General features: G+C 47.3%; 1 protein-coding gene across 1 annotated transcript in view; it reads right to left on the bottom strand.

Moving 5' to 3' along the window:
• TMEM117 (transmembrane protein 117) overlaps positions 1–26,025 on the bottom strand; it is a 2,083,068-nt gene that overhangs the window by 736,738 nt on the left and 1,320,305 nt on the right. The gene's annotated exons all lie outside the window — the stretch shown is intronic.

Raw genomic sequence — 26,025 nt, 5'->3', positions numbered from 1 at the left:
ACAGATTCACTTTGAGGGAGACGTGTCAGTACTGTAAGCAGGCTGTGAAAGTTCATGCAGGGTCAAGGCTGTGCGGCTGGATATCCAATTAGTAATCACATTACTCAGATATTCTTTTCTGGTTCACCTTGATCTTTCAGCAACCACAGACATGAGCCTTTTGTTCCACAAAGCAAGAACGTGTGTCACAAAAAGGAACAAACTGGAATCAATTGTCCTTCATAATAACACAATAATTGCAGCTGCACCGAGCACAGTTCTTAAATCAAGATGTAGAGATATCGGAAAGAATACGCAGCATGTTCACAAGGTCCCAGCATAACTTAATTCCCTTCGATCATGTCCCTCCTATGTTAATCCTGTCATGGCGAGGCTGCAAATACAGAGCTTGCATACTTTCAGGATGTAACTATGATTAGTGCTCTAGCACCCTTATAGGGCACATAAATTCAAAACAAAACAAAACAAACACTAAAACCATATCATGGTGACTTGTTAAAAATCTAGCCGGGGACTGGGGGTGGTCGGGGGCGGCAGTCGCCTCACGGGCCTGGCATGCCCAAGGGCCTCACACATTGCTTCCTGATGGGGCAGTGCGGTGATCCCGCCAGAAGTGTCATGGGGTTCAGGAGGCCCCCACTGCACTAAGAGCCAAAGATGACATCTGGTCTGGTATACTTGAAAGAGGTGGACGGATCACAAGCAAACAGGGGCAGACCCTCTGATAAGTATCCCAGCAAAGGAGTCCAGATATAGTCAAACCCCTTCCGTTGGTCTTCCACTATGTCCGTCATTCATTTGAGAGCCAGCGGCGGCCAGAGTCTCGCATGCCATTGCGGGAGGGAAGGGCCCACCTGTCTTTTCCAAGCTGCAGCTATTGCCATTTTGGTTGCTCCCAGGCATAGCCACATAATGGAGCGATACCCTTGTGTTTTGTATTTCAGACTGAAATCTGGTATCCCCAGTAGAGTGTGTTCGATGGTGTCTGGGATTTGGTAACCCAGGATCAGTTTTATTTGGGAGAGTATTTCTTTTCAAAACGGTTGAATAGAGGGGCAGTCCCAACAGATATGACGGAAGTGTCCGAGCATCCCACAGCCGCTCCAGCATTTATATGAAGTGTTAGCGAATATTTTGTTCAGTTTATTTGGATGAAGATACCATTTATACATAATTTTTTAATGGGCTTCTCTTAACCCCTTCACTGCGGCGGCTATTCCGCCGCAGTGCTAAGGGGGCAGGGCGGAAGAGCGGCGGGCGCATGCTGGTGACGGAACCGCTCCGTCACCAGCGTCGGTTGCGCTGTGCTTATGACGGAGCGGTTTCGTCATGGCCCCGCCCACTCAATAGGACGCTCAGCGCAGGCGCGGAATTCGCGGCGGGCGGGCCATGACGGAAACGCTCCGTCATCAGCACAGCGCCACCGCAGCTGATGACGGAGCGGTTCTGTCATCAGCACACAAGGGGTTAAAAACATAAAGCAATTGTATTTGGTAATGTCCTTGTACAGGGAGCCCCATTGTTTTTCCCCTAAAGGGGTGGTAAAGATAGTGTCCCAAAATGTTCGGTGTCGTGGAGCCAACTCGGGGCTCACTGCCAGGATAAGGGAGTACAAGAGTGATTATGCAGCCCTTAGTTGTAGTACCTGATTGTGCAAATCTCAATTGGGAGCAGGTCTCTGGTCGTGGCCAGCCACACCTGAGGATGTTGCACTAAATGTTGGAGCTGCAAATAATGATAGTCTTCTGTGGGTGGCAACTTAAACAGCCCTACACACTCTACAAAGGAAAGTAGTTCTCCCCTCTTGTAGAGGTCAGATATCATGAGGCAACCACCTGTCCGCTATCTATTGTCTGGGAACGGAAGGCCCTAAAAAAGATAAAGTATGCGGGGGAGGATATTCCTCTTGACAGCATTTATTCTGCCTATCCATGAGATGAATGCTGATCCCCATCTGTTAAAGTCAGACTTAGGCTGCTGCAGCAAGGTAGGGAAGTTAGCTTTAATAAGGTATGTTATTTGGGGGGTAATTCAAATGCCCATGTATGTGATTTCTTTACGTACACAGCAGAGGGGGAAAGTCTCCTCGATCTCAGCCATAACTTCCCAGGACAGTGTCAAATTGAGTAGAAAGGATTTAGATAGGTTTACTTTGAATCCCGAGACTCTTTCAAGGAGCTAAGTTCAGCTTGGATAGCCGGCAGTGAGATCAGTGGGTCGGAAATGGGGAGCAGAACATCGTCCAAAAATAGGGAAATTTAATGTTCATCAGTGCCAAACGTTACTCCTCGAATATATTGGTTTGTCCTTATCCGCTCCGCCAGTGGCTCAATGCAGAGGGCAAAAAGCATGGGGGAGAGGGGACATCCCTGCCTTGTGCCTCGCAAAAGTTGAAAGGAGTCCAAGGCTGCCCCGTTTACCAGGATTCGAGATCTGGGCGAATTATAATTGGCCCACACAATTCCTATAAAGGTTTCACTAAACCTAAATCGACTCAGCGTCTGATTTAAAAAGGACCAGTTGTCGCGATCGAAAGCCTTCTCCGCGTCTAATGAGAGGAGGGCTGCCGGGATTTGTTTTTTCTGCACTTTCTCTATTATGAATAGGATTCTACGTAGGTTATCGTGGCTTAGTGGTTGAACCCGGATTGTTCTGGATGAATTAGTGCAGGTAGCACATTTTCTAGGCGACTGCCCTGTATTTTGGAGTAAAGTTTAGCATTCAGATTTAGAAGTGCTATAGGTCGATATGAGAGGCGCAGGATTTGGGACCTTTTCTTCTTTAGGAATTATGCTGATTAGAGCCTCCCCCATGGTAGTGGATACCTGTTGTGTGACAACTATGTCACTTAAGACCGTGGCCAGGTGACGAGTTAACTTAGGTGCAAATGTTCAAAAGAATTGAGCATTTAGCCCATCGGGGCCAGGGGCTTTCTGCGCTTTAAACGCATCTATCACCTTTTGAACCTCTCCTATTGAGATAGGTTTACTGAGTTCCTCGTTGATAGTGGGGGAAACCTGCGGGAGGTCCAGGGCCTCATGGTCCTCTACCTGGTCCTGGGGCAATAAGGCATCAGCAGTATAAAGAGTGCAATAAAAATTCCTGAAGGTGTTCACTTTTCCCTCTTCATTAAAATGGGAGATGCCAGCAGCATCCACTATTTGTGTAACATACTCTTTTTCTTGTTTTGCCCTGAGCTGATGCGCCTATGGTATTTCCCCCTTTGTAATCTCTGGCCTGTAGGCATAAAATGGTCTTTTCTGCCCTATTGGTGTATATGGCCTGAAGCGTCCCCTTTAGTGATGTAACCCCCCGCAGGGTCTGCACCGGCGGAACCTTTTTTGGCCCTCTGCAGTTCCCTCTCCAGTAGGAGTCTCTCCCCCTTCTGCTGGTTTTTTATTGTGGAGGCCAAGGCAATGCGTTTGCCTCTTATGACTGCCTTGAAGGCATCCCAATTATTCACATGAGATGTAACTCTGGGATCGTACATGTCGAAGTATTCTTTAATCGATCTCCTCAGCTCATCCCGAAGGAGTCTGTCTCTGCTTAGGAAAATGGAAAAGTACCACCTAACATGGTTCAAGCTTGGGGCCGGCCATTTAAACACTATCTCGAGGGGGGCATGATCTGAGAGGCATATCGGGTGAAAGTGGGTCCCTTAGATCCAATAATAAAGTGATTGACTGATTAAAAAATGGTCAATCCTGGAATAAGTTCTATGGGGGTGGGAAAAAAATGAATAGTATCATGGGGTGAAAGCCCCTCCATGAGTCTATCAGACCGATACGTTGTAGGGAAGCCTTAAGCGATTTGCTGAAGATCCCTCCTGCTGATCTGTGCGGTTAAGTTGTGTCAAGCATTGGGTCCAATATTAAATTGAAGTCTCCTAGTAGGATTATACCTCGTGGCGAAACTCTCCAGCGTCATTAAAAATTTAAAGAGTAAGTCCAATTGCCCTGTTTTGGGTGTTTAGACTGTGGTGTCAGTACATGGTCTTTCCCTCGAGTCTCCCTGCTTTGTCTGCTTTAGTGGAATGTTGGTGAAAGTGAAACGAGGAGTGAAAAAGGAGGGCCACCCCATTCTGATTAGTGGTTGCCGAGGAGTGAAAAGTTAGTGGGTAGGCTTTATGTTTTAGGCACTGCTCTTCACTTTTTCAGGTGGGTTTCTTGTAGGGCTATGTGGAAAATCAGGGGTCCCTACCTCATCAGAAGGGCGGAACCGACAGGGGTCTCCCACCCCCACGCCGGCACAAACAGCATCCCTAGGTCATCGGACTTCCTCTCTTCACCCACAGGATCCGCTAACCATTGCCGACCCGGAACCCGACAAACCGGAAACCGGAAGTGAAGTCCCTACTGGTGACCCGGAACCCGAACCATCCGGAAGCGGAAGTGCGTCAACTACGCTCCACCAGGAACATAGAAAAGTCGGGAGAGCAGTCAAGACCTCGTTCAGCCCAGCGGACTCGTGGCAGGAGAAAGCGAACGGCGCGGAACCCCCGACGGAGAGCGGAAGAGGAGAGGAGATCGTAGAGAAGGCGGAAAGCGGAGAGGAGGAGGAAGAAGAAGACCTGTGGTCGGAGGACTGGTGGCGACCTCCGGAGGTGGCTGGAGAGCGGCCGCAACTCGGATGAGAGTTGCGGCGGGGCACGTGAGTACACTCTATCCTTTCTCCGTGTCCCTGTGTAAATATAGTGTAAATACCTGTAAAGCCTGTATATAGAGCGTCACGAGCACCCTGCACTGCCCGTATCGATAAAGGATCACGAGCACCTTGTATATATCAATATCCTTGCACTGACCCGGACACCCCAACCACGATACCCCTCCCGCTTGCAATTGACCTTATCCTCCCTCTACCTTTCCCACCTCCCCTCCCACACGTTTCCTTTCCTGGCCAACTCACTCCCGGTGAAGGTGACAGTACTCGATAGTCCTCATCGGACTGGACTAACCCCATTTTTGTTCTCTCTCTTATCTCCGAGGAGACCCATCACCCGACCTTCATCTGATGACAACAACCTACAGAGTACCCGGACAAGACATCATCCCTACAACAGAACCCACCCGTTACAACGTTTCTCTCCGGACTTCCTCCCCTATACCTCTGTGGAACACTACTGTTTGCCTTACTTCTGAATAAAATCCGAAACCATAGCTCACTACATCCGGCCTCCCAGCCTGTTATTCCGGTCCGCCCAACCCACAACTCCACAGGTGGTGTCAGAAGTGGGATCTGCCGGAAGCATGGAGGCCGCGGTTAAACAGCTAGCGGAGAGCCAGGAGGTACTTGGAAAAATGATGGAGCGGTTCCTCAAGACCGCCGAGGATGACCGTGGCCAACTCCACGATGTCCTTAAAGGACAGGGGACTGCTCAGGACCAAGCCCTCGAGAAACTGACCACTGTCATGGGGCAACAAAGGCCCACCACATCCTTACCTTCAGTGGTCCTCCAAAAATATGTGTCGGGGGAAGACCCCGACTATTTTTTCACAAATTTTGAGCGCTTGGCGCAGGCTGCTGCATGGCCTGCCGATCGCTGGAGCCACTATCTTGGTCCGCTGTTAACAGGTGAACTACAGGCCGCCTATCAGCAGGCCAATATCCAGGGAGTAACCCCCTACCAAGACGTCAAAACCTGCATTCTTGAGAGACTGGGAATCGACGACGAAACGTACAGGGTTCGTTTGCGCCAGGCCAAAGAGGGCCCCCAAGAAACGCCGCGTGCTCTCTCATTTCGGATACAGGACTTGGCAAACAGATGGCTAAAACCGGCCACCGCCACGAAGGAAGAGATCCTTGCAAAGTTATATTTGGAACAGTACCTGGCATCTCTTCATCCAGCCACCCAGAAATGGGTGAGACAACACGCCCGCCTGACTTTAGACAGCGCGGTGGAAATAGCCAGTGCCTACAATAGAGCCCAAGAGTCCCAACGGGTCAAAGAAGAACAACATCCGCGCATTTCACATGGCAACCACTCACGGCCCCAAAGACCACCAACCCCGGTCAGAAGACCGGAACCCGCTCCCCTGATGCCATATCCAGTTCTGCCTCGACCTCCCCCACCCGGTCCCCAGTGCTATCACTGTGGAGGATACGGACACATAGCCCGGGTGTGTCCTCAAAAGGAGGAGCCTATGGACATAGGGATGGCACGGAACTATGTTTGCCTCACCAACGAAGTCACCCCACCACCTTTCCGCTGCCCCGTGAGAATTGACGGACACCGTATGATGGCCTTGGCGGACACGGGGTGTAGGCATAGCGTCCTAAGACCCCAGGAACTACCCCACCCTGTCGGACCCCATACTGGGACTGTCGCTATAAAATGTGTTCACGGCGACACCAAGAGCTATCCAACGGCCCAAGTAAGGGTACAACAAAACGCAGATATGGGTAGCCTGTTAACAGTAGGGCTGGTTCCTAATCTCCCTGAACAAGCCATATTAGGCAGCGACTATAGCGGTCTTCCCCACCTCCTGAAAGACACTACAGACTCCCTAAAGAAATGGTGGGCGGAGGCCCCGTTTCCCCATGGATCTCCGACCACGGACTCTCCCTCAAAACCAGGAAAAACTAAGACCCAAAAGAAAAGAGAAAAGAGAACATTTACAGGTGCATTCCCTGCTCATGTCGACGATCATCCTTGGGAAGCGGACCGCGAATTCCGAGCTGCCCAGCAAGAGGATCCCGTATTACAGGAAGCCTGGAATCGTGCCCTGGACAATGAGGACCCACTGCACGTAGGTCCTTACTTCTTTCGCAAACATGGACTCCTCTATAGAAAAGGGGGGCCCCAGGAACCCACACAGTTAGTTATCCCCGGATTGTTTAGGGACAAAGTCCTATACCTGGCCCACAGTCATTTGCTGGGAGGACATTTCAGTGATCTAAAAACCGGCCAAACTATTCTCGAAAAGTTCTACTGGCCGGGTGTCCATGGCCAAATCAAACAATACTGTAGGGAGTGTCCGGTATGCCAGAGAAACAGCCGGTATCGACCCCCCCGAGTGCCTCTCCAACCCCTTCCTCTTATTGATGTCCCTTTTTCCCGAGTGGGTATGGACCTGATAGGACCCCTGTTACCCTCTAGGACGGGTTGTAGGTACGCCCTGGTGTTAGTAGATTACGCCACCAGGTTCCCGGAGGCCATCCCTTTGAAGCAGCCCACTACACAAAACATCGCTAAAGCCCTTATCTCCATCTTCAGTAGGGTAGGATTCCCTCGTGAGATCCTCACCGATCAGGGTACACCTTTTGTGTCCTCCCTCATGCGTCAAGTATGCGCCACTTTGGGTATCAAACAGATAAGGACTTCGGCCTATCACCCCCAGACAGACGGGTTGGTGGAGAGATATAACGCCACCCTAAAAGCTACCCTGAAAAAGCTCCTGGGCCTGGAAAGTAAAAGGTGGGAGGAGATGCTTCCCCTCGCCCTCTTCGCCATTCGGTGCAAAGTACAAAGCAGCACCGGGTATTCCCCATATGAATTGCTATATGGACGTGCCCCGAGGACCCTGTTAGACATGGCTCGCGAGGCATGGGAAGCTGAGCCAGACCGGACCCGCCCTCTCCCAGAGTATGTTGATAACCTCCGAACCCACCTGACCCAGATCCGAGAAATAGTGCGGCAGAATCTGACAGCTTCGCAGGTCACTCAAAAACAGCAGTATAATAAAGGAACTAAGGCCCGTTCTTTCAACCCAGGAGACCTGGTGTTGTTACTCCTGCCTTCCTCCGACCATAAACTGCTGGGACATTGGCAGGGCCCCTTCCCTATCTTGAGACAAGTGACTCCCGTCACCTATGAACTGGAGTTGGATGCTCACCGAGGTGTCACCCAGATCTACCACGTCAATCTGTTAAAGAAGTGGGAGGGACCCCTCCCTGTCCTGACAGGTTCACTCTCTCTGCCCTTTGAGGGCTGTATAGACCCTGACCTCCCTGAAACCAACAAACAGGACCTTAAACGGGCCTTGTCCTCGGTCCAAGCAGTGTTTTCTTCCCTACCCGGACACTCCACCATAGTGGAACACGCAATCCACACAGAAGCAGGGAAAATCGTGCGACAAAGGCCCTACCGGATCCCTGAAGCACGCCGAACAGTTATAAAAGAAGAGACCAACCAAATGTTGAAGATGGGTATAATCGAACCTTCTAACAGCAGTTGGAATTCCCCCATCGTGTTAGTACCCAAACCTGATGGCTCCACCCGTTTCTGCATAGATTTCAGGGAGGTGAATAAAATCTCGGCTTTCGACTCCTATCCCCTGCCTCGAGTGGACGAGATGGTGGAACGGATAGGCAAAGCTAAATATATCAGTACCCTTGACTTGTGCAAAGGGTACTGGCAGATCCCTTTAAAGCCGGAAGACAAACCTAAAACTGCATTTTCAACCCCTGAGGGTTTGTTTCAATTCAAAGTGATGCCCTTCGGGCTCCATGGGGCCCCGGCGACATTTCAAAGGGCTATGAACTTGGTCTTACGACCCCATGCCAACTTTGCCGGGGCGTACTTAGATGACATAGTCATCTACAGCGACAGCTGGGAACAACACCTACGCCATTTACGGGCAGTGGTGCACTCCTTGGGTAGTCATGGTTTCACCATTAACCCCGCCAAGACGACCCTGGCGGCCCAAAGTGTGAAGTATCTGGGGTATCTCTTAGGGGAGGGGGTCATCCGTCCCCAAAACAATAAGATACAAGCCATACACTCTATACCCTTCCCTCACACAAAGAGAGACCTCCGTGCCTTTCTCGGATTACTAGGGTATTACAGGAGGTTTATTCCCCGGTTCTCCCAGATAGCCGCTCCCTTGACGGACCTTTTGAAAAAGACCGCCAGAACCGAAGAGAAGTTGCAACAACCCACTCCTATCCTGCTACAGGCCTTTAATCTCCTCAAACAGTCCCTGTTGTCGGAACCCGTATTGGTCAGTCCGGACTATTCCCGACCTTTCATCCTGCAGACGGACGCCTCCGATCAGGGTTTGGGGGTGGTCTTGTCCCAGAAAGATGACAAAGGGGTCGAAAAACTGGTTCTGTATATCAGTCGGAAGCTTTTCCAGCGGGAGCAAAACTATGCAGTCGTGGAGAAAGAGGCTCTGGCGATTAAATGGGCAGTGGACAGTCTCAGGTATTATTTGGAGGGCCGGGAATTTGTCCTGTACACAGACCATGCACCACTTGAGTGGATGGCCCGCAATCGGGGCCACAACGACAGGGTTCTTAGGTGGTTCCTGTCGTTACAGCCATTTCGTTTCAAAACGCTACATCGAAAGGGACTAGACCAGGGCAATGCTGATTACCTCTCTCGTTATCCAGCACCTTCCACCCCTACTAGTAAGACAGCTAGGGAAAGGGGATGTGGAAAATCAGGGGTCCCTACCTCATCAGAAGGGCGGAACCGACAGGGGTCTCCCACCCCCACGCCGGCACAAACAGCATCCCTAGGTCATCGGACTTCCTCTCTTCACCCACAGGATCCGCTAACCATTGCCGACCCGGAACCCGACAAACCGGAAACCGGAAGTGAAGTCCCTACTGGTGACCCGGAACCCGAACCATCCGGAAGCGGAAGTGCGTCAACTACGCTCCACCAGGAACATAGAAAAGTCGGGAGAGCAGTCAAGACCTCGTTCAGCCCAGCGGACTCGTGGCAGGAGAAAGCGAACGGCGCGGAACCCCCGACGGAGAGCGGAAGAGGAGAGGAGATCGTAGAGAAGGCGGAAAGCGGAGAGGAGGAGGAAGAAGAAGACCTGTGGTCGGAGGACTGGTGGCGACCTCCGGAGGTGGCTGGAGAGCGGCCGCAACTCGGATGAGAGTTGCGGCGGGGCACGTGAGTACACTCTATCCTTTCTCCGTGTCCCTGTGTAAATATAGTGTAAATACCTGTAAAGCCTGTATATAGAGCGTCACGAGCACCCTGCACTGCCCGTATCGATAAAGGATCACGAGCACCTTGTATATATCAATATCCTTGCACTGACCCGGACACCCCAACCACGATACCCCTCCCGCTTGCAATTGACCTTATCCTCCCTCTACCTTTCCCACCTCCCCTCCCACACGTTTCCTTTCCTGGCCAACTCACTCCCGGTGAAGGTGACAGTACTCGATAGTCCTCATCGGACTGGACTAACCCCATTTTTGTTCTCTCTCTTATCTCCGAGGAGACCCATCACCCGACCTTCATCTGATGACAACAACCTACAGAGTACCCGGACAAGACATCATCCCTACAACAGAACCCACCCGTTACAACGTTTCTCTCCGGACTTCCTCCCCTATACCTCTGTGGAACACTACTGTTTGCCTTACTTCTGAATAAAATCCGAAACCATAGCTCACTACATCCGGCCTCCCAGCCTGTTATTCCGGTCCGCCCAACCCACAACTCCACAGGCTACTATCCTAATGTGATGATCTGCTAGAAATTTCGATAGACGTTGCCTCTTATTGGGGGAATTAAGCCCCCTAACATTCCATGATATGCAATTAACCACCATTTAAAATTGGGCAGGCATTATATCCACTCTGGACGGCCAGTTAATGGCTCGCGGAGGGGATACCTCCCATCACCACCACCCACTCCCCACCCCCAGTGACTCTGTCTTAACCGGCACATCTTTGAACACCGTGATAAAAAACATGAAAAACAAATACAAACAGTAATTGTCAGCTGAGAGGTCCCCCATCCTAGAATCTCTCTAGGAGTTGCTTCAGGGGCGAGCTCACTTCCGCTCCCAGAGCCCCGCTTGCATACCTTTTGCATGCTTGACGCCTATTGAACCATCATCTTCTAGCTTAAAACAAGGCATAACTATTACAAGGCAAATTATACTACATGCATTCCACTATTAACACCATCAATGCTGATGGTATTCCCCTCCTGTGCTGGCCCCGATTTATTCCCATTGTTCATGACGAGCTCAGCTCGTCATGAGTGTACGAGAGGTGTACCTCATGATGAGCTGAGCTCGTCATGAGCATCGAAGGTGTTAAAGTCTCAGCACCTAGTTCGTCGGGTGAGGGGAGGCTCCTCCGAGTTTGCTGTTTTCTGCGCCATCAAACCATTTCACGGGTAAAGTCAGATCCATGGGATGAACTGAGTTTAGCATGAGGCAAAAGTCCAAAGTCTCCACAGGGGTCAACCCTTTGCCTTTATGCCACCTCGTCCAGGTGTTTGCCAGTGGCCCAATGTAAGCCTCTCTGGCCCAGTCTTTCGTCCCTCAAGGTTATCGCTTGTCTCGGGGTGGTGATCTTGAGACCCAACAAGTCTGCGGCTTCTGCTATTTCTGTGCTGTGAAGTTGTTTTTTGTCAAGCAGGAAGGCAATGCCGAAAGGGTAGGTCCAGCTGTATTTTATTTAACGTTCTCTTAGGGCTCCAGTGATCGGACGGAACAGCTGCCTTCGTGCCAGTGTAGCTTGGACCACGTCCTGAAAGAGGGAGCATGATGTGCCTTGGAAAGTGATCTTGTGACTGCTTCCCGCTTTCTGGAGGATCCTTTCATTTACTTTAAAGGAGCTGAATTTAGCAAGAGCCTCTCTGGACTGCCTGTTATCCCCCTGTAGTCTTGGACAGATTTTATGAACCCACTACTGCTGAACTTCTGGGCTTTCCTCTCCCAGGACTGTGGAGAAGAGACCTACCATAAACGACTCCAGGTCGGGTCCCTCACAGTCCTCCTCCAGCCCCCTTACCCTTATCCATATGTTGTCTCTGCATGAGCGATTTTCAAGATCTTCGCATTTGAGCGCAGTGATGCGCAGCTGGTTATGCAGGTCGGCAGAGCTTTCCTCCAGGGGCTTCATACAGTCTTCTAGCTCTTGGCATTTCATTTCGAGGTCTAGTGCACGGGTACCAACCGAGTCCACTTCTGCCTGTAAGGCCACCAGTTTCACTCCCATATCTTCCCTGAACGCTTCAAATGATGTCTCCCTCCTTGTCCATCCAGCACCAGATGGGGCAAAGTAGCTAGAGACTATGTTGCTGACTGCCTTCTTCGAGGCACAGGGAAAAGGGCGCTGGTCCAGCGCTGGGCCGCTCTCCAGCTCTTCGGGGTGTCCCCACGGTTTGTGCTACAGCGTATACAGCTGTAGCACAAAGCATGGGGGCTCCCCGAAGAGCTCCACATTAGGCTTGCGCCTGACCGGCTGGAGGGCGGCCCAGCGCTGGACCGTGTCCTCTTCCCTGTGCCTTGAAGAAGGCGGTCAGCAACATAGTCTCTAGATACTTTGCCCCATCTGGTGCTGGGAAGGACAAGGAGGGAGACGGGCAGGCTAAAGGCGGCATGACCCTTATATGCAAGGTGCTGCTGGCGTCACTAAGGGACTTCAAGAAAGCTGAGGGAGGACATCAAAGCAGATATAGGCACCTCATTTGATGCATTCAGGGAAGATATGGGAGTGAAGCTGGTGGCCTTACAGGCAGACGTGGACTGACTGACATTTTATCTGCCTTAAAGATGATGGCCCCACAAAAAGACTTGGCAAACAAATGATCACTTGTAGGTGTTCAGGGGCAATGCCATGTGGCTAGCACTGGATAACTAGATATAGTCAACTGGAGTCCTTACTTGCCCACTGGCTAGTAATAAAGAGGAACATCTGTTTCTGATGCCTGTATACCACTGAAACTCACATTAAGGTGCTACAAAACTTAAATCCCTAGATCTTTCGAACCCCTGCTTTGGGTTTAAAACGTTTGGCGCCTGAAGTGCACAACGGCCAAAAAGCGGTTGTAACTGTGTTGTTATGGTTAGATTTAAAGTATTTGTTCAACTTTGGTGTCATTTGAGGAGTCTGTAAATTCTGCCTCCAAAATTGTAAAAAACAAGACATCATTTTTCTTTTGAGATGAACTGATCAAATTCAAGTCTGTGCCTCTGCAAAATCGAAAGTTGATCAATTAAAAAAAAGTAATACATATTTTCTTTTGTAAATCCGAAACGGGAAAAAGGGAGGGGGGTCGGGAGATTCACACTAGAACAATATTTGGCAAACACCATGGACAGTAAGCACCGAGGAGCATGTACAGCACCGAGAGCCTGCAGGACATGGGCACTTTGGTGTGAGGCCTGGCTTCAGTCCGGCCTACTTTCAGAGTGCACTTCTCAACTCTCAGCCGTCTCCAATGGGTCTCGCCCTCTCCTTTACATCTGAATGGTGTAGTACAAAGGCAAGCTTGAAAATAACAGTATGCACACGACCTTCCCTAACAGTGCCCAAGAATTGTTAACTACAATTTGCTCAATTGTGTGGGAATTCTTTATAAGGTCTAATGGCGTACAGTTCACAGGAGAAGTCGTCTGCATTGCATTAATCTATTTCTCGTTCCAGCCAAGGTGGGGCAAAATATACAATTCATTATTTTAGACATTTGGATTCAAACGTAAAATTCCATTCTGAGGAGTTTCTGCCCCTTGGATATAAACATAACAGAAATCATATTATTGCCAAAGCCAGCCTAGAGATCACAATTTACTCGATATGTGTGTTTAAGCAAGGTGTAGCTGGGAATAAAATCCTCCGAATTGCTGTTAGGGCATGCCAAAAAAACACAGAATACGTCTAGCTAGGGGAAGAAAATGTGACATACTTCCCAGATGTGTAACTGAAGCTCAGTAATTGCCTGACAGGGGTGGTCTTGCGCATTACAATCAACCTACTATATGGTTATCAATGTGTTGACCCCTTATAGTGTCAGACCTTTCAACATTACTAGTCAGGTCCCTGGGCCTTATGGTTGTTCATCAAGAGATGGAATGACATTTTTAGAAAACAAACTGGGGCTGAGACCTCTTCAGAAAGAACCAGACCCCACCAGAGCTTTAAACACGAGTCTGCAAATATCACACCAGTGTGGATTTGCCATAGAAAGGTGGGATTTCCTGTATGTTTAAGCGTCGTGCAGAAATCCTGTATCCCTACCCTGTAATTACATCAGCGTTTAAGAGGTCACTAAACAAAGATAACATCACGTTAATCAAAAACTATAAGATTACAAAAATAGTCCTCGTAGAAACTGTCAGTTGGAACTCCTAGATTAAAAATACCTCATCCCTGGGCACACAATAAACTCTGAAGGCCTTGATTCAGATGCCTCCCTTATATTCTCTCACTTATCAAAAAAAAAACTGAAAGAAAATTAATAAAATGTGTATTGCATTTCATTAATCCGGTTAATATTTTTAGAAAGAAAAGGATAATGTAAAACCGCAGTGGGGGGGGAAATCCTAATAAAAATATATATAAAAAAAAAAAACCGCAGTGTATCCATGATGCCTGCCCTCTGTTTATATTTATCAAGTTTTCTTCCCATGGATGGCTACAAAACTCCATTCATCTGACATGTTGTAAAGCACTCAAGAAGCCATATCATGCATAATTTACTGACTCCGTTATTCACAACACACAGTGGCCTAATGCCATCTCCGTCGTAACTATCCCTCCAGGATTAAAGATACCGAGGAACAACCTTTAAAATTTTAACTAATATATCAAGACTCCTCAGATCAGTCATGCAGCAGGCACGGCACCCTGTCAGTTAACGGATATAGAGCATTCCATATCAGTAAATTTTTAAACAAAATACGGAACAATTTGAATTTAGTACTTCTATCATTCAATAGTGTATGGCCTTACACGAATTACCTGTGTGTATGCAAAAGAGGGCATGTGAAATTGAATCATGGTGATTATGCTATCATACAACGAAGGGAAAAGGAAGTAGAGCGGAATAACAGTTGGCATTTTGTTGCAAATGTGGACATTTTAAAAATGGACTCATAAGTGTAATATTGAACATGGTGAGATCTGTGGGCTTTAAACAAAAAAATAATAAACAAATGCAGGGTTATTCTTAGATCCCGCCGCTGGGACTGTGGGATGCTATGAATGCCTAATACCAAGACTCCTTAAAAGGGATTTATTCCACATCATGCCTCTTTCTTCTGCCACACCACACTTACTGTCTTTTTCTGTAACTCTTGCAGGCACTTTTTTAATCTAGGGGTAGGTGATAAACTTTGCCCTGCTGGCAGAGTTTGCAGAGTTGCATCCACTTCTTGTTATGCTTGTAACGCAGATTTCAGGCATAACTCCACCAACCGCCACCAACCGCCGTGTGGCAGAGTTTTATCTTCCAGGAGGCTCACCAACGTTGAGTTGGAAAGCACGAGTGTGAATTTGCGTACCCTAGCATGATTTTCGGGAGCCAGAACACTATCCAGGAGGATTTTCTCAACAAGGGTGGTTGCGGCAAATCACAATCATTCGCATTGAGAAAGCTGCAGCGTGAGTAGAAAATCTACTTGAGCAGCAGAAAGAAGCAGTGACCTCTGACGCGCCACGTCGTGCTGTTCACTCTGATTTTCCACCAAGGGACAAGCTCCCAGCGCTAAAAATCAGCGCAACATGCTGAATTCCGCTTGCTGATGGAACTCTGTGGAACCGTGCAGAGTTTTTATGTAACTCTGCAGAAAGAAACTCTGGGAGTTCTACCCAACTCTATTTTATTCCTGCTGTGTCCATGATGATTCGTAAAGGATTCCACTCTGAAAATATGCCAAGGTTTTTAAAGTAAACAGTGTTTTACTGTTATTATCATTTTTGTTCAAAATATTAAAATTATCTTCAATCGAGATCCTTGTCAAGGGATTTACAAGATCAAAGTGAACTTTCTCAAAATGTACTTTGGTTGTTTGGGCTTTGTACAGGACTCAGAGACACACGGATTACTCATCTGTAGCAGTATAAATGACAACATAAAGGTGTCCTTAAATGGATTTTCCAGGATTAGGAGACATTTTCCCTATCCTTCACATGTTCTCCAATCAAAGTGGGAAGAGCAGAGTCCATGGTCAACCTCAAACACATGTTGGACCTAAGTAGTCCCTTCCCCAGAGTTCCAGGACAGCTATCAGGTCTGTGATGTGTTACTGAAGAAAATTCCTTGTCTATTTGGTATGTGTCCGAAGACCTAAAGCTTTTCAAAGGTAATGAAATATATTTCTGAATATTTCTACCTGTAGTAATCAAAGTATGACTGATCCAAAAGTCGTTGCGTAGCCGGAATTATTTTGCATTTTAATCAAATAACATTTTGTTACAATCATTGAGCAATACATTATAAGAAACAAAGGAGCACACTTGCTGTTCCAGCAAATATATTTGAAAAAAACGATACACATTAGCCAAAGGACTAGTCAGCAACTAATGTAGTGAAGACCTGATCACATCTTCAGTGCTACAAAACATTTGTTTGCTGGCGATTCGTTTCAGGTACAACAGTAGCAATGAGTTAAGCAATAAGTAGAAAGGAGCACAGCCCAGAGGACATGGCACAAACCCACAGCTGAAGCCTGACATAAAAGTTTCACCTGGGACCCTTGGTGTGAGTTACACCCTAACATTTTGCCCTCAACACTCCTGTTTGCTGACTTTGTTTTGCAGGCTTTAAGTCTTTGAGCTCTTTACCATTGCTAACCAATACAAAAGTGCTTGTGATCTCTCTTTAAAACATGGTAGAATTGGCTAGGACCATATTGGCATGTATAATTTATTTAGAAGTACCTAGGAAAGTGGCACTACCGGTGCCCATGGCCTGTCAATTAACAATTACTAGTGAACATGCATCACTGTTTGTGCCATCCAATTAAGTAGCACTTTAAACATGTCTCGGGCCTCCTATTGCAGCCTATGCGTGTGAAGTTTTAAATTGCGATTTTTGACCTGGCAAAATAAACCTATTGCCAGGCCAAACCTTTTTAATAAATATAACGCACCCCTAAGGTAGACCCTGGACAGCACAGAGGGCAGGCTGCAATGAATTAAAAAAGTGTAACGTGTATTTTTAAGTTTTACATTTCCTGGTAGTGAAAAACTGTTAAATGATCACTCGCCAGAGTTGGTGGACAACGCTGGAAGATATAGCATTTTTAGGCGTTTTTCAAGCGGCTGCTGGGACTCTGTGATACCCCGTGGCGGTAAGAACGAGTACAGCGCAGTGATTTAATTATTAAATCGCAGAGGCTTGTGTGTACGATTGGGACCTTGCAGTTTGCCTGGCTGAGGAGGGCGTAAGGGAGCAACCACCACCACCTGTGCTCATTCCCTGCAGCCTCGCAGCGGCTTGTGTGTACCATTGGGACCCAGATGTTTACCTGGATGAGGAGGGCGCAAGCGAGCAACCACCACCACCTGCGCTCATTCCACTGCCGCCCCCTGCCTATATATTTGGCAACACCTTCCGCTTCGCGGAACGCGTGCAGGGTGAAGACTGGGCCCCTTTGAGCCCGTTAGAGACTGATAGAGGCTGGGCCGGGCCCCCCTCTAAATTCAACGGTCACCAGATAGGGTAACGCTAATGCTTGTTGCAACCTGAAGCTTGGCTATCTGTAGTATTTGTGACATGTCATTGCGCAGTGGTACGGGAGGGCGGGTCGCAGGGACACTTGATCAATTCAGAATTAGGGCCTCTTCAGTCCTGGTGCACGAAATAGCATTACCAGAATGCCGCCTTTTGATGGACCCTGTATTTAAAAAAAGAACATCCCTGGAGTCCATTCAGAATGCAAGCATGCCAGGTAAACAAGGTAAGACTGATGAGACAACTGTCTCGCAGGAAGAACCAACATGGACCTGGAGACTACCAGCTCCCCTAACACCGCAGGGCCATGGACTGCACTCGCCCAACAAGATAGTAGCAGGTGGAGAAATAGCCCCGGTGGAGCTCCACCCCTTAGCCGAGAGTTTGAGGGGGGCTACTGCGAAAAGAAAGCAAGGAGTGGGCCATCCTGGAACGCAACAGACAAGGAAGAAGGCTAAGAACTGCCCGCAAGGCAGCCACGAGAAGAGCCTAATCACGGATCCTGCAATCGCAAATAAGCACCAAGGAGTACAGTCAGGAGGAACAGTTTTAAACAGTACTGACTCAGTGGCTGTAGCAGGCCCCTTCCCGCCTGAGGAATCATTCTGGAGGAAGATGGAGGCCCTTATTATCACTCACTTGGAGCCCTTTGTGAATAGACTGAAAGCAATTGAACAGAGACTTGGGAAGGCTGAGGGAGAAATAATGGGTACATTGGGCAGAATTGACGATAAGATAGAAAAGGGTAATCACATGAAGAACGCAGAAAGGGAGTGCGAAAGGGTGAGGGCTATTGCTCTAAACACTATCCCCAGTCCAATGATGGATCTCCCAGTGCAACTCCCGACAAGAGGTAACTCAGGGGGTGGAAATAAGAGGTAAGGCAATGATAGTTTCTGACAGGGCACAAGGGCAACAGGTAATGAAGGGAAGGAAAGAAATATTGTAAAGAAATTAAAGCCCCACTTAGATCTTCCCCCAGACTGTGCACAGTATGTTGTGGTCCTGACGGGGTTCCCTGAGTTGAAAGCAGAAGTCGAGGAGTCATATGACCAACTCAAAAACAAGAGAATACATTGGCTAAACTATAATAGACCCTTGCCCAGAGAGGCCCACTGCAAGATTCTCTTCGTAAGAAGAGTTAGCTGGGTAGGAAATAGGCAGAAAAACATATTGGGGAAATGTATTGTTGTGAATTTTAAGGATCCAAAAGCAGCACAGCATGTCAGTCAAGACCCCCAGACATGAAGGCACTCAAACATACAGGCATATAATTTAAGTTACTTCTATAAGCCTGAAAATAATGGGCACACAGGAGGTTATCGGGACGAAGACAGAGGGTGGGGGGAGCAGCCAAACAGAGGGCGGGAAAGGAGTCACAGTAAGATGTGGGAGGGCTGGGCAAATGTTGCTCAGGGGGCACACACACACGAGAGTCAGGCTGCCCGATTGAGGGTTAGGTACGTGCTCCCGCTGTTCAAAAACTATGCGCTTTTGGGGGGGCAGACACCTTAGCGAAGTAGATTGACTACGTAAAGACAAAATAGGTAAGGTAAGGGAGGCAGAAACAGGAATACAAGTAGAGGAATCCCCAAATGGGGTACACCAGAGTATGAGTGATTGGGCAGAAAGCAATTTACACCAAGTGAGCCCATTAGTTACACAAACACTTAGTGAGCTCTCCTTGAATGCCCGACCCCCTAATAGCGGGCACTGGAGCATTTTTAAATTAGTGTCCTGGAATGTGGCGAGTGTTTCAGCCAAATTCCAAAATGCAGAGTGGTTAGAATATATTAATAGATTTAAGGTAATCTGTGTACAGGTAACGTGGGAAGTGGAAGCATCTAATTTTAATCTGGTCGGGTTCAAATCTTTTGGTACCCCAGCAGTTAGATCCAGGGCAGGGAGAGCAAAGCGTGGCCTACTTATATGGGTACATCTGACCCTGGATGGGATCTGGAAGGACCTAAATTGGTACTCGGACTGCATGATTGCTGTACAGTTTAAATGCAAGGACCTTAACTTAATCTTAGTAAATTTTCATAACGCTGGAGGATGTAGAGCTGGAGGAACGATTGGGGACACAAGAGAGAGCAGGGAAAGGGTCCCACGGCCCCACTGTTTTTAATAGCAGGGGATTTTAATTGTAACTTGTGTTCGAATCTGATACCAATTAGGAATGCATGGGCATCCTGTAATGTAGAAGAGGGAGCCCACTTTGATCATACTGCTGAAGGAAGGGTACTAAGCAAGGTATTGAACAGCTATAATATGGAATATACAATGGACTTGTTACCCATTACACCCAATAAACAGGTTAACCCCACCTTTAAAGGAGGAGGACATAGCTCATATATTGATTTTATACTTGCATCCAGTTTGCTAAAGTGGAGAATTTTGAGCTTCACTATTGACTGTAGCGGTTTTAGTGACCATAACCCACTAACAGAGACGGTGGCAGTGTCATGTGTTAGAAAGGCAACCAGGAGGGCGGCTGAAGATATCAGGGTGAGGGCTGCGGATCAATGGCGGCGCTTTAAAGGGTCTAAGATTAATGACGAAATTTTTTATAAATCACTTTTGGGAGAGTGGAAACAGCAAATAGAGGCTTGTTTAAACCCAGAGGTTAATGGAACCATGCTTGTCGAGGCATTCGAAGAGATAGGGCGGTAGGTAGACAGCCTATTGCACACGAAGGGCCGGGCTAAGAAAAGGATCGAGCCCAAATTGTTTGATAGAGGGTGTTCCCTAGCTCAATAGAATCTAAAAATTGCTCTAAAAACATGCCAAGAGATAAGCAAAGGGTCATGCACTGCAGACTAATTTATAAACAGGCAGTGAGGCGCGGAAAATCGTACTCTAAACACAAATGTGGGAAGACCTCAGAGAAGCGTCTGAAAGTAGAGATCTTTCCACCTTTTGGACGATAGTCAATAGGCCCTGTTTTCAAGATGATAATAGCCCAGAAATAGCATCTAACGTGCTTCCTGAACAGTGGGTGGAACACTACAGAGAACTATACAACAGGGGGACCACAGAGACTGAGGAGCACGAGGAGAAGGGGTGCGGGGGGCGGGGCGGGGGTCAGAGGTGCCCAAATTCACTTTAGAGGAAATTGCGGGGGGTATCAAGGGCCAGAGTATTGTGGAACTGTGGGGCCCAGTCCCAACAAGAGTGATAAATGCTGCCATAGTCTCAGAGCTACCCCGCTCATGGTCAACGGCCACAATAGTGCCTATTTTTAAAAAGAGGAGTAGGATTTCCCCCCAGTGTTATCGCCCGATATCATTAATAGATGTAACAGCTAAAGTATTGGCTAGGTCCATTTTGAACCGCCTGATGAGCTGGGAAGAGGAGCATCACATTCTCACTGATGTCCAGTATGGCTTTTGGGCAAGCAGCTCCACAACTGACCAATGTTTTAACTTATACCTATTGGTGACAAAATATACAGAAGTCAATAAGGAAAAGGTCTATTTAGCATTTATGAATCTAGCTGCAGCCTTCGATTGTGTAAATAGGGAGAAGTTGTGGACTATAATGGCCAATTTAGGTGTAGGTATTGGCCTTATTAGGATTTTGAGAGACCTCCATTTCAATACATCTGCCAAAGTGAGGTACAACCTGGAAGGAGAGAACACCGAGCCCTGCAGGTGTACCAGTGGGGTCAGGCAGGGGGGCATCTTGGCCACCTTTTTGTTCTCCCTATACATTAATGGTCTTGAACAGTTTCTATTGAGATTAAAAGTGGACTCACCTAGAATAGGAAGCAGGCCAATTGCCGTCTTGCTCTACGCAGACAACGCAGTCTTGCTGGCTCGCACACCAATTGGACTACAACGACTGATAGACGGGTTTGTAGATTTTATGAGTAGCTTAGACTTATCGGACAACCTGTCTAAATCATATGTCATGAAGGTGGGGCCAAAAAACCTGGGGAATTTTTTTAAAATTTTAATTATAAAATAGGTACAGCGAGTATAGCGAAGGTACAGACCTTTTCTTACCTTGGAATTTTATTTGATTGGGGCCTAAATTTTAAACCACTGATCAAGGATCGTTGTAATAAGCTAGTATCAAGCACAGGAGCAATAATGAATTTCAGCCGCAGATTGGGGCAATGGTCTTCTGAGCAGATGCTGATTCTATACAACTCCATTTGCATATGGGGCAGAATTATGGGGGATGGCAGAGGTATCTAAACTGCAAGTGGAGGAAAACAAACACTTGAGAAGGCTCCTCAAAGTACCCCAGTGTGTCCCCTCTCAGATCGTACATGAGGAATTAGGATGTGAGTACCTAGAGGACAGGGTGGGGTGTAGGCCTCTCATTGCTTGGCTAAAGATTTGGGTCAGCCCATAAGCCAGTCTGACAAAACAGATAACTGACTGCCTGGGAAGGGAAAAGGGACTTTCAATCCCCTGGCTTAAATATGTGAAGGGTGGTTTGGAAAGCATCAGGTGTGAGGATCTTTTCTTGACACCATCCTGTATAACAAAACGGGATCAGGTCAGAGTAAAAGAGCTTCTTCACATACATAAAGCCAGAGCTCGAGAAGTAAAGGACAGAAACAAACACTCAGTCCAGGTACACGCTACAGTAAGGTCCTGCAAAGGTCTGGAGCCGTATCTTGCCCTTATACATAATGCCCATGACCAGTTTTTATTTACACGTTTTAGACTCAACTTTTTACACCACCTTTTAGCCGAGCCGGTGGGTTTTACCAACACAGTTGAGCCAAAGGGGCCCTGTGGCTGCGATCATCGATCTCCGCAGGACACTCTTCATTTTATATTAATATGCCCATGTTATCTTATGCCCAGACGTCGCTTTTTAACACGTCTGTTCAAAAAGGCCAATCTTAGACATGTGAGGGAAGCTCTTGAATTTTTACAAATGGCCCAAGATCCCCTGACTCTCTTTTGTGTGATACATTTTTTAAGAGCAGCAGTCAAATTAGGAGACACAAGAGGTATCTGCTGAGTAATTATTATCAAAATTTACATAAGAACTTGGAGGGGAGTACGTTTGTCTCATGTATAATTTATGTAACTAATAGTACTGTATCCCTTCTAAGGGTTTTTTATTGGTATTTGTCGATATTTGCATTTTACATTGTGCTTTTATGGTGTTATTTAAAAATGCAGAATAAAGAATATTTGATTTGAGTTATTCACTACTGCAAGGCCTACCTCTCTCATAGGATAACACTGGTGTTACCTTATTACATTTAATAAGCTGTAATGTCCAAATTGGAGGAGGTACCCCTTTCATGTCTGGTGGCTTTGGAATTGTAATGAAAAATTCTAACTTATTGTGAAGTCGGATTTTAAATTACAATTTTAAAAATACTTCTTTCAGAAAGTTGGCCTTTTTTGTCATTGCCATTTGGTGCCTTCAGTCTGTCATTGGGTCACATGACTGGGTACAGTTAACAGTTAGGCTTTGCATATTCCTCCTAGATAGCCACACACAATAGGGAGCTTAGGTGTGCCTGAATGGACCATAACTAGGATGATGGGAAGGAGGAGCTGAGTACAGCCCCACTTACACTTGAATAGGCTCTGTCCTGCCCCGACACAAAGGGCTACATAACCCCCTCTAGTTAGTCTGGAGCCAGGTCTACGGCTGGTAGGGAACCTGGGCACATCAAAGACATGCCTCCCTAAGCTTTTCCCCACATAAAAGGCACAACTTAGTTTAAATACTGGACCTCAGACAGCAACTCTTCAGTACACTTCTGGACCAGTGGATTTTCTGCCAGGAAGGAGGACTGATGTGCTACTGAAAGGACTGGACTGCTACACGAAAGGACTGCTGCGTTGCTGTGCTGACCTACTACCTGGTGCCCTCTTACCAGAGTGAGAAGGGCTGGACCTGCATCTCTTAAACCTAGACTCCCAGAGTGACTTCAAGGGTTAGTTGGCTGGACTTCTGATCTGAAGCCTCAGGGACACTACAGGCTAAAAACAACCTTGCACCTCCAAAATGTGTGACCCTGCACAAAGTGGTGGTACCCCAGTACTCAACGCTTGGAAGTTGGATTAAGGTGCTCTGACAACCTTTGTGGATCCAGCAAAACCAATGCATCTCCTCTGCTGTGTGGCACAACCCGGAGAAGAATCAAAGCATCGCTGCTGCTGCTCTGTGGATTGGAACAGTGGCAAAACCCTGCCTCATATCGGGAGCCTCTTCGGAACCCCCAAAGTGTGACGAATCCCTGGCGCAGAACCTCGCATCCCTCATCAACAGCAACCTCTGAGGACATGTCATTCATCTCAGCTGATGGCTGCATCTCAGGACTGATATGCACAGTGGCATATCCTCCATTAAGGCAGAGGAGCATCGCCCGCCTGCTGCCAGTACAGCAGGTACACAGAATAATAGGTGGTCATTACCTTTTTATTATTCTATGTGATGTGGAACGTGCTAGTGTGAGCGAGATGGGGGGTAGGGCAGACAGATTACTGTTTATTGCAGGATCACTGCTCAGTGCACTTGACAGATTGTCCGGCTGCCTACAGCTGGTCAATCTGTCATGCGCACTTCAGAGCCTGCAATCCCAGCGCTGTAAAACAGCCAGGCATAATGAGCGCTGGGTTATCCTGCTCCAACCACTCCAGGATTGGTTGGATTCACATACAGGAAGTAAACCACCTTCCTTCCTGCTCATCATCGCTGAGAAGGAGAACATATCAGTGAGTTTTATGGTGCACTGTGCCCCACCGTTTTTTAATGTTGCTAGCTGCCCCTGGGTATACAGGCCCTCCACATCATCGTCTCCATTTTGGTCTTCTGTGGCGCTTAACAACTGGTGGGTCTCTGCCCAAGCTCTCAAAGCCTTTTGGAGCTCCTCCTTCCAGGTGCACCTTTTGGTGGGCAGCTACCTCTCCTTGCACAAAACCTTGAATTCCAACACAGTGTAGCTCTCCAGGTTGAGAAGCTTAGATTCCATCTTTGCAAGTAGGAAAGAGGTGAATTTGAAAAAAGAAACACAAATCAGGGAGAGTTTAAAACTTTAATTGGTCTCAGGTATGCAATGGTATTGTGCACAAAATCGCTGCATGGCTTTGCAAGGACACAAATACTAATCCTCACTGCTGATCATCAAGGTAAGAAACTGGGTTGCTTATTGACTGGAGGTGAACCCTGGTCAAGCGGCAACCACAATCCTTGTCAGGGTGAGGCACAAGCGAATCCGAAATTAGCCTGTTTTCAATCCTCTGATAGCTTGGCACAGAGCAGTTAGGCTTAACTTAGATGCATTTTGTGAAGTATTTGTGCAACACTTCACACGTAGTAAAGTGAAAAACACCACACAAAAGAATCCCACACCAGATTAGACAAATAGAGTAAGTTTTAATAACTAAAACAAGGCCAAAATGACAAAAATGTAACCAGAAGAACCAGAGATATCCAATTTTAAAGATTTGAGTGAAATAGTACCAACAAGCACAAGCGCCACCTGTTGATATCTGATCACTATGGACCGGGACAAAGTCACAAATTCAGGCCTTCCACGATGTAGTGCTGGCCAACTATAGCAACTGTGTTAGGCCCACTGAACAAAGCACCAATCCTGGTTTGTGGAGCATTGTGAGAATCCTCGTCGAAGATGTGTCAAGCAGCTGAAGCGAAGCATCGGTTCCGAGGTGTGGGAAAGGTGCAGTGCAAGGTCTTGCGTAGTCATTGAGGATCCCATTGATGTGGGCCTGTGATGCAAAGTCCAGCATCGAGGATGTGTTGTGCAGTCGGGGCAATGCATAAAATCCATGTAGCTTTGAGGCTCTAATGTGAGTCTGACATCTACATCGAGAGTCACGGGTCCAGTGCCCGAATGACGAAACACATGTTGGCTGGTTGCTTCTTGCTTGATGTCAACCTTCCAGAGAGGAAGGCCTAATACATTGCATTTTTGTGAAACCATACACATGAGTCTACCTTGTTTCATTGATTACGAATTTGCTCTTTGCTTTTTAAAAACTGTTAATAACTACTCATCCTAACTTGTGCACAGGACTTGTATTGTAACTATTGGGTGGACCCTTGCCACCACTCACAGAGGTTTGGGGTCTCCTCTGACCGTGTTGCAACGTTCACATTTGACCATTCTGTTTACACTCACAGCTACAAGCCCAGGCGCCAATCTTCTTGTACACTCCAAAACCCTTCACAGAACCCACAGCACCTTTTATATTTAAACGATTCCCTCAGAAAGTATGATACCTTTGTATGAATCCAAGAGGGGTCAGTTCACTCTTTCATGTTACCAAGGTCAATGGCTTGAAATTCAATTTTATGAGATTATAGTAACACCTCACATAGAGAAGCAATGATAGCAATCGGTAGTTGTTATTAAGACAATTATTATTAATATTATTATCAAGAAACTATGGAGACACTTTTACTATAGTTGATCCATCATACAACTTTCGGTAGCTGCCAAAAAGACTTTCAGGTGAATAATAAACTAAGTGCCACTAGAATATAGGCAGTTTTCCTCCTACATAAACATAGCAGCCCAGATTGAAGGGGCCTTGAGAAATAAGCCTGCAGCAATGAAACCAGTGCTCTATTTCAAAAGCAATCAACCAAGCTGAAAATCAATGAAAGACTGCCGAGTTTACTCAACAAAATAAATATATTTT

This window comes from Lissotriton vulgaris, chromosome 1_1, assembly GCF_964263255.1.
Source record: "Lissotriton vulgaris chromosome 1_1, aLisVul1.2, whole genome shotgun sequence".
NCBI lineage: Eukaryota > Metazoa > Chordata > Amphibia > Caudata > Salamandridae > Lissotriton > Lissotriton vulgaris.
Note: the sequence above shows the minus strand (reverse complement) of the source record. Positions and strands in the feature narration are given on the sequence as shown.